The following is a 7998-nucleotide window of genomic DNA, read 5'->3' on the forward strand; positions in this document are numbered from 1 at the left end:
CCAATGTCAGTGCAAAATGCTCCTCCCTTTGATCTGAGTAACAACAATAAAACCCATCTCAGAAATCAACTCAAGCATATAGATACCTATTGCCCACCCCCCGCCCCCCAACCCCAGCATCACATCAGACACACATAGAATAATCCCTTGGAGACAATCATCACAAAAGGAAAAACTAGGAACGGCTAAATCACTTCCGTCCCATTGAAAGATTCAAAGCCAACCTGTAACAAATTTAGAAGCCCAATAGTTGCCAAAGGTAGACCATGAAGTTCAATGCATCACTTTTATTTTTTGAATGTATTCACTTGCTTATTTCACACAAATGCATATTCTAGACCTACTATGTATCAGATGTTATGCTAGACACTGGGAATGGAAAGAATATTTCACACAAATGCACATTCTAGATCTCCAGCAAACACATAGTTTAGTCAGGGCCAGGAAATTCATTCACCTGCTGGTTTCCACCTAGATCAAGAACCAGATGTTGTGCTTATTTTTTAGGATCTGAAAACATTTAGAACATAGTCCTGCATATAAGGAATACACAGCCCTCTGTAAGAGGGGATGAACAGATAGGTAGAAAAATTAGGTAAATTGAAATATGATAGATGATAGATAGAAAATAAGTAAAATAAAACTGTACACATGCAATATAAAACATCTTTACAGGGTTTGGTATAGTCACAAAGGTTGGCATGGTGAATTCTAGGGAGGAAGAAGAGGTTCAAGGAGTCTGAACTTAATTCCATAGGCAATAGTAAGTCTCCAACCCAGAAAGGGCAATTTCATTTTGCTCTGGCCCCTGGTCCAGAGAAAATAAATACCATTGACTTGATGTCACTACAAGTGTAAGCGACATTATTTCTATCCTGTAAAAAAATAATAGCAGCTATTAGATTTTTCCTAAGCTTTATTTGCAGTTGTAAACTAAACAGATACTTGTAAAAAATGGCCACTTAAAATGTTAATTTTATGAATGTTTACAATAATCAAAGTCAAAGGATTAACAAGCCTAAGGGGAAGGTGATGGAGAAAGAATGGAAAATTAATTCAGTGTCTTACAAAGTATGAACGAATCCTATGTATTTACAAAATAATAACAATAGTTAAGCCCATGAATATAAGATACTTGTGTTTTTATTACATTTTTCAAAAAAAAAATTGCAAGTTAGGAAGTGTACTATAAAAAGGCAAGAGTCAGACTATGAATCAATGTCTCCAACTTAGCCAAAGCCAGATGGGAGTTTTCCACTGGGGGTCCCCTCTTTCTGCTTTCTCACCAAAGGCTCTCTAGATTTCCCTGGATGATTTTTGCCGCATAAGACAATATCCCTGCGGTTTCAAAGGAATGCCATTTCAACTTGTTTCTGGCAGAATCTAGTCTCTCTATACGTTATTTGCGATTTGAGGATTCTCCAAAAAGCCTAATTTGTGATTCTCAGGTCTTCTGATCCTGCATGTTGAATTCACAGAAGTCCTTCCGATACCTACTGCGCAGGTAGGTTCAGTAACCATAGCAGTGGCTGCGTCCTTACCAAACACCATGCATCCATTTCCTGAGGATGCCATGCCCAGCCAGCCCCACAAAGAGCAGCTTCTACAAAAGCAAATTCTTCATGCCTGAAACGTAGAAAAATGGAAGCAGGTTCTGATGGTCATGATAGGATTTCCTAAATAGTCTAAAGACGACACCCCATTTCCTAAAAACTTGATATAATTAAAGAAACAAGAACATGTCTGCTGAGACCCACAACTCAAGGGCCCGTCTACATTGAGAAAAGACCACTGTTACAGAGATGGCGGTAATTGCCGCCATCTTCCTCAACGTCCATTACTTCCTTGGCGCTCAGGGAAGCACATTCCATACGTCTCGGGTAATTTCATTCACTCCTTACAACAACTCTTCAGGAATCCATCGCTCTCTTCATTTTACAGAAAAGGGAACAGGTTCGCAGCCTTACGTGACCTGCCTGAAGTTGCCCAGTTGGATGGCAGAGAAGAGGCTCAAGCCTCCACCCATCAGACTCCAAAACAAGTTTTCAGAGAGTTCAGATGAGTTCTGTTGAGTTGTTTTTTGGTATCCTTACACTTGCCTCACTCAGCCTGAACTTGATCCTCCGGAAGAATAGCTGAAGAGCAGAATCACTACACTCCGGTTCTTCTAAGAAGCACCAAGGGAACTTCAGCGTCCTTCACGCTGTATTGTCACTACATGGTGGCAGAGTCTGGACCCACAATACTTGCCACGGCCGCTCTCAACATTCTAGTATCTAGAACTTTAAACTTGGTCATAAACTGAAAGAGAGGGGCTGCCTGCGAGCTCAGTAAGACCATGCAGTATGTTCTAGGTAATGTTTTCTGCATGCTTATGGAATGACACTAACTCCAGAGCCAAGGGTAGTGATGCGTGCCTGTCACCACTGCTGTTTCCCAAGGGCCTTGAGAACCAGGCCCACAAGTGTGAAAAGTCTCTGGTAAGTTCAGCATACGTGTGTGTCATTGGGAGTCTTCTCCCTACTGGTCTTAGCTCCACCTCCCAGACCAGTTTCCTTTTCTACCTGACAGTGTAGCAACAATTTCAAAACTGGTTTAACTGTCGTGTCACATTGGTGTTTTATTTTTCTATAAAGATTTCTCCTTCAGGAAAACAGCCTTCGTCAACAACAACCGGCCTGTCTGTAAAAACAAACAAACAAACAAACAAAAAACAGCAAGCTTAAATTTTTCCTGCCATTTGGCTTTCTCTTCTCTCAGGTAAACGTTGTTCCCAACACATGGCCACTCTGTCCCTGACAAACTGGGGTTTGCCTTTACGATGCTACCTTTCACAGAAGAAGAAAAAAGAAAGAAAAGCAAGAGGAATGGAGGAAGTAAGGGTATTGCTGGAGAGGTGACACCCTCCTAAGGCTGCATCTCAGAGACCCATTGGGCTTTCTTCCAGCAGGTGGTCAGCCACTCCCTAAATCTCCCAATCTGTGAGTCTTAGAGGTTTTTTTATTTTTTTTTAATGTTTATTCATTTTTGAGAGAGCATGAGCAGGGGAGTGGCAAAGAGAGAGGGACAGAGAGAGAATCCCAAGCACCCTCCATGCTGTCAGCACAGAGCCTGACGTGGGGCTCAAACTCACGAGCCATGAGATCATGACCTGAGCTGAAGTCGGACGCTCAACCGACTGAGCCACCCAGGTGCCCCTCTTAGATGCTCCATCACATTGAAAATTGGACACATGTCTACCCCTTCTGCCCATTCACGAATTTTCCACTGGAAAATAACTACTTGAAACTAATAGGAAAACTCAAGCCCGTGGAAGCTTTTTCTAGGTCAGGTTTTTGTTCTTGCTGTAAAGCAAAATATAAAAATGTAAAATCCAAGGTTTGACCTCTGAATCTGTTTCATCACATGGATCTTAAATTTTAACAACTTACCCTTGAGATGCTGTCCTTGTTTTTCTGTCCCTTGTTTCCTATCATTTTTGATGCCAAAGCTTTTTGTAGCCTTTTCTGAAAATTACTTTTTTGTGATTAAAATACAATTTTCAAAGACTTCCAAACCACCACTTGCTTTATTTTGGCAAAAAAAAAAAAAAAAAAAAAAAAAAAAAAAACCCTCCCACCTCCCGAATATTGCTGATAAATCAACAACACTGGAATTAGAGCTCTTTCTCTATAAGAGTACATGGCTTTCCAGGTAATGTCTTGGGTTTCTGTAACTCGGGTGGGAATAAAAGTCAGACAGGGATCCAGGCTAAATGAGCTTTTTAAAAAGTGTTTCTTGAGTGGTAGTACACTTTGACAACAAATGCCAAGAAAATAGGCTTCTCGTGTCTAATCAATCTTTCCCAAATGCTTCATCAAATGGGATCTTGGTGAACAGGTTTAAGCAATGAATATCACCGGAATTCTAAGTGAGTAAATATGCTCTTACCAATGGTTTTAAAAAGAAAGCCAGGTGAATTTCCAACAAGATATCTCCCCCCCTCGCCCCCCCTCCCCCCCCCCCCCAGTGAGGGAGTGTTTACAAGTCTCCATCCAGGTTTGTGTCCAGGCAGGCGCTCTGATTGGAGGTGTACATCCAGAGACGCTTCCAGAACTTAACAGAAAACACTATCCTGGTTGCTGTTTGTTTGTTTGTTTGTTTGTATGTTTGCTTGTTTTCATTTTTCTGACTAAAGATTGCTACTGAGGCACTTGAAAGAAGCATAGAGTGTCATTGGTGGTACTGCACATCTTGGAGGTAAGAACGTGTGTACCCCGAGACGTTGTATCACTCTCGTCCCACTTGTTTCTTTGATCCTTACAGGACACCACTCGCTGATACCACACATCATATTTCCAGTTCACTGAGTGGTGCAATATTCTCCAAAATGATGTCTGCACACTTCCAGGCAAGCACAAGATGATAACAGAACCAAAATGTGTTGAGTACCTCATATATGCCCAGCTGTGTGTCAAGCGCATACATACATTTTCCCATTTAATCCTTATAATATCCGTGAGAGAGAAATATCATTAATCCCATTGACAATTGAGGACATCGGGAGCTAAGTCACTCAAACAGAATCCGAGTCATCAGGTGTTAGGGCCTTAGCATGTGTGTTCTCCATCCATGCAGTTTCCATCTTCCGTGACTCTGCAGTCTTGTGGAAGAAATAAGACATTGCTACCCAAAATGCTGGCCAAAACTTCCCCCAACACACACACACACACACACACACACACACACACACACAGAATAGCACAACTAAATAATATATTGAAAGGGAAATATAGCATTACTATTATTACTAAGAGTTTTGAGCAATTCAAGAGGAGAAAATTTTAAAACCTAGTGAAGGACATCTTTAAAAGGGGAGAAGAAATGGAATTGGTTTGGTCTGGCAGGTGGGATTGGAAGATCAGGAGGGTTTCCAGGGTCATACAGAGGACCTTGAGGTCATGTTAACATTATACAATGTGTACGCTTCCATTTAATCAACAGCTTCAGTAGCAAGAAGTCATGCTTTCTATGGATGCAAATGGCGAGGTGAAATGCAGTTCCCCGTGTGGAATCTCATCGAAGTGTATTAACTTTGACCCTGGAGTTCCATTTCTAGAAATCTTTACCCAAGACAAAAGAAGAGATTCAGGAAAAAAAATGAACTCATTCAAAACATGTATATTAATTGAGCATCCCTGTGTGCTGGCTTTCCAGGTAATGTCTTGGACCCTGTGACATAGCAGCAAACCGCACCAGGAAGTTGCTCTCGGACTTTCAAAGAGTCTTTCCTGAAGCATTACTTACAAGACCACCACCACCACCAGCTGGTTCCAAACTACATGTCCGATAACAGGGGGGTGTTTAAATAAACCGTATCATGTCCATAGGACTAAACCCTAAGCAGCCATGAAAAATCATGTTTTCAAGTATATTTAAGAGCACCAAGAGATATTCCCAGTAATGCATCACAAACAAACAAACAAACAAACAAACAAATCTTTCCCCCTGGGGCTAAGTAGCTTGCCAGGTCAAATTTTAGGCTTCTCTAATTCCGCTGGGAATAAAAATCTAAGAGAGATTCAGGCCAAGTAGGTTTTTCAGTCGATCCTGCTTGCATTAGGATCCCCAGTTTTCAAAATACGTATGATAGTATTCCAATTCTAAATGCCCGTTTATAGTGATAGCTAAATGAGCGTAGTTATTCCTGGTGGCAGCATTACATTTAATTTTTATTTTCTTATTTATATGTCTATGTTTTCTAAAAAATGTGCAATGTTTTCTGACCAAAAAAAATTTTTTTTAAATAAAAGACCAGAGATGAGTACTGAATAATGTATGGAATTGTTGAATCGTTATATTGCACGCCTGAAATTAACCTAACACTGTCTGTTAATTACACTTCACTTAAACAAAAAAAGAGGAAGGAAAAAGAAAGAACAGGAATTAAGACAATCTCACCCACATAATTTGTTGCCCTTCCTTCAAATGGCATCAGAATAACTAATTGTGATATTTCCTTACACTGGAGGTCTCTCCCAAGTGTCTCCCAAGCGTCTTCAGAGGTACAGCTCCTGTTTGTGGAATAAATGCCTTTACCATAGAAGTACAACGGAATTATTTTAGATGGTAAGATTCAGTTAATTCCATTTCTCGCTCAGTTGGTCTCCTATCCAGAAACTGGATCTGCCAGTTGTACCTCTCAGAGAGCCTGAAGTGAATCAGCCCATCCAGGTTTTATGGTTCCACGTCCATCATGTCTGGGCAGTTCCATCTTGAGAGACAAACAGCCTTTCAGCGAATTTACAAGGTGGATTGCAAGAACCTTGCAAAGTTCAGGAAACCACAAGTCACATAAGAAATAAGACTAAGGTTGCCGGCTTCCTAAAATTTCTTCTGAAAAACAAAGTGACTAATAGTGAAGATATTTCTGTAAAGACACTCAACACAAAGTAAGCATTTAATAACATTCGTTTCTATCCCCCTTCCTTATCTGTTTTAATCATATCTCAAGACAACATGCACTCACAAACTTTCATAACTAAGTCAGATTGTCAGAAACGTTGCCACTGTGATAATATGGTTGCGGAAAGTTTAGGCCATGAAAGGTTGGGATTTTTTTTTCCTTTTTAATGACCTAATAGTCAACACTCTTGGAATACATCACATATATGGAAGGACACGATAATTGGTAAGAGTTTGTGTTTATAGTTGACAAATGATTTCTTTTTCCATTAAAAGAAGAAAATCTACACTAAGGATGTGTGGGGGCAGGCATGATTACGTCAGGTTACTCATTCCAATGAGGGTGAGAAGTCTTGCTTCAAAAGGAATTTCATTATGCCTTGTCCCCTTTTCATATTCAAACATGGGAGTCAGGATTGAAACCCTGGATTTTTCGGATGTCTGCATTCTAAAAGATTCTGTTTATGTTAAGGCTTAGGTCACTTTAATAGGTATGTTTTAAGGAAAACATTACCTTTGTATGACCTCTGGGATTTGAAGGTGAAAACTCAGTCACTGGAAAAAAAAGTTGTCGTGGATGAAATCTCCAACCTTAAAGACAGTCATCCTGTGACTGTCTTCCTACAGCAATAAAAAACATTGAACCACAGCTGGGGCAAAGTAGGTTCTGATGGATCATGATTCTTAACTAGAGAAACACAGACTGGCTAAAAACAAAACAAAACAAAACAAAACAAAAAACCCATGGTAAAGGAAAATAAACTAGCAGAATTTTCTAGAAGCAGCAAAACATTTTCAGGAAGCAGGTTCTAACCTCCCCCCACCCCATTCTTAAATTGTTATTATAAGCTAAGCATTTTACCTCCAGAGGGAAGAATAAATTTCTGCTGGTTATCATATATCAGAATTACACAGGACATCATCTGTTAATGATCATTTATTCCTAGCTACCTGAAGAATAATACCCAGTAATTATAGCAAATGTAAGTCAAATAGTAATAGCATACTTTACATAGTATAGTAATTATAAGTTATGTCCATGCATCTGGGACAAGGGTCTTTTATGCTCGGTATTAAATCTGAACTGCAATTTATTCATAATACCACGGCTAGGATTGAAGAAAGGAAGCTTGCCTGTAGAAAGGAGACCTGTCCCCCGTTTACATTTCCAATAAGTCATTTGAAGAAAACTGCTCTTTGCATGCCTTGCTAAACCCAATTACCACCAAGACATCATAAACAAATATTCATTGCATTTACAGCTGGTTCTTTATTGCACAATGCAAAATGTATTGTTAAAATTTAAACCATTTAAAGGGAGTAAGCGCCCAGATTTCTGCATTCATTTAAAATTTAATTGAAAAAAAACTCAAGCATGTGTTGCAATATTTTCTTATTTGGAGACTGCTGCTAAATGAACAATCATATAATACTCTCAAGTCTAGCAAAAGTCAGATAGAAATGTGGGCATCTCTGGCTTTGATATTTCATAATGCAGGAACCTATCAGTTCACTTAAGTGAAGCGAGATTAAATAAAAGTTTTATAAAAAATT

The sequence above is a fragment of the Puma concolor genome, chromosome B4, assembly GCF_028749965.1.
Source record: "Puma concolor isolate L17-30 chromosome B4, mPumCon1.1.hap2, whole genome shotgun sequence".
NCBI classification, from domain to species: Eukaryota; Metazoa; Chordata; class Mammalia; order Carnivora; family Felidae; genus Puma; species Puma concolor.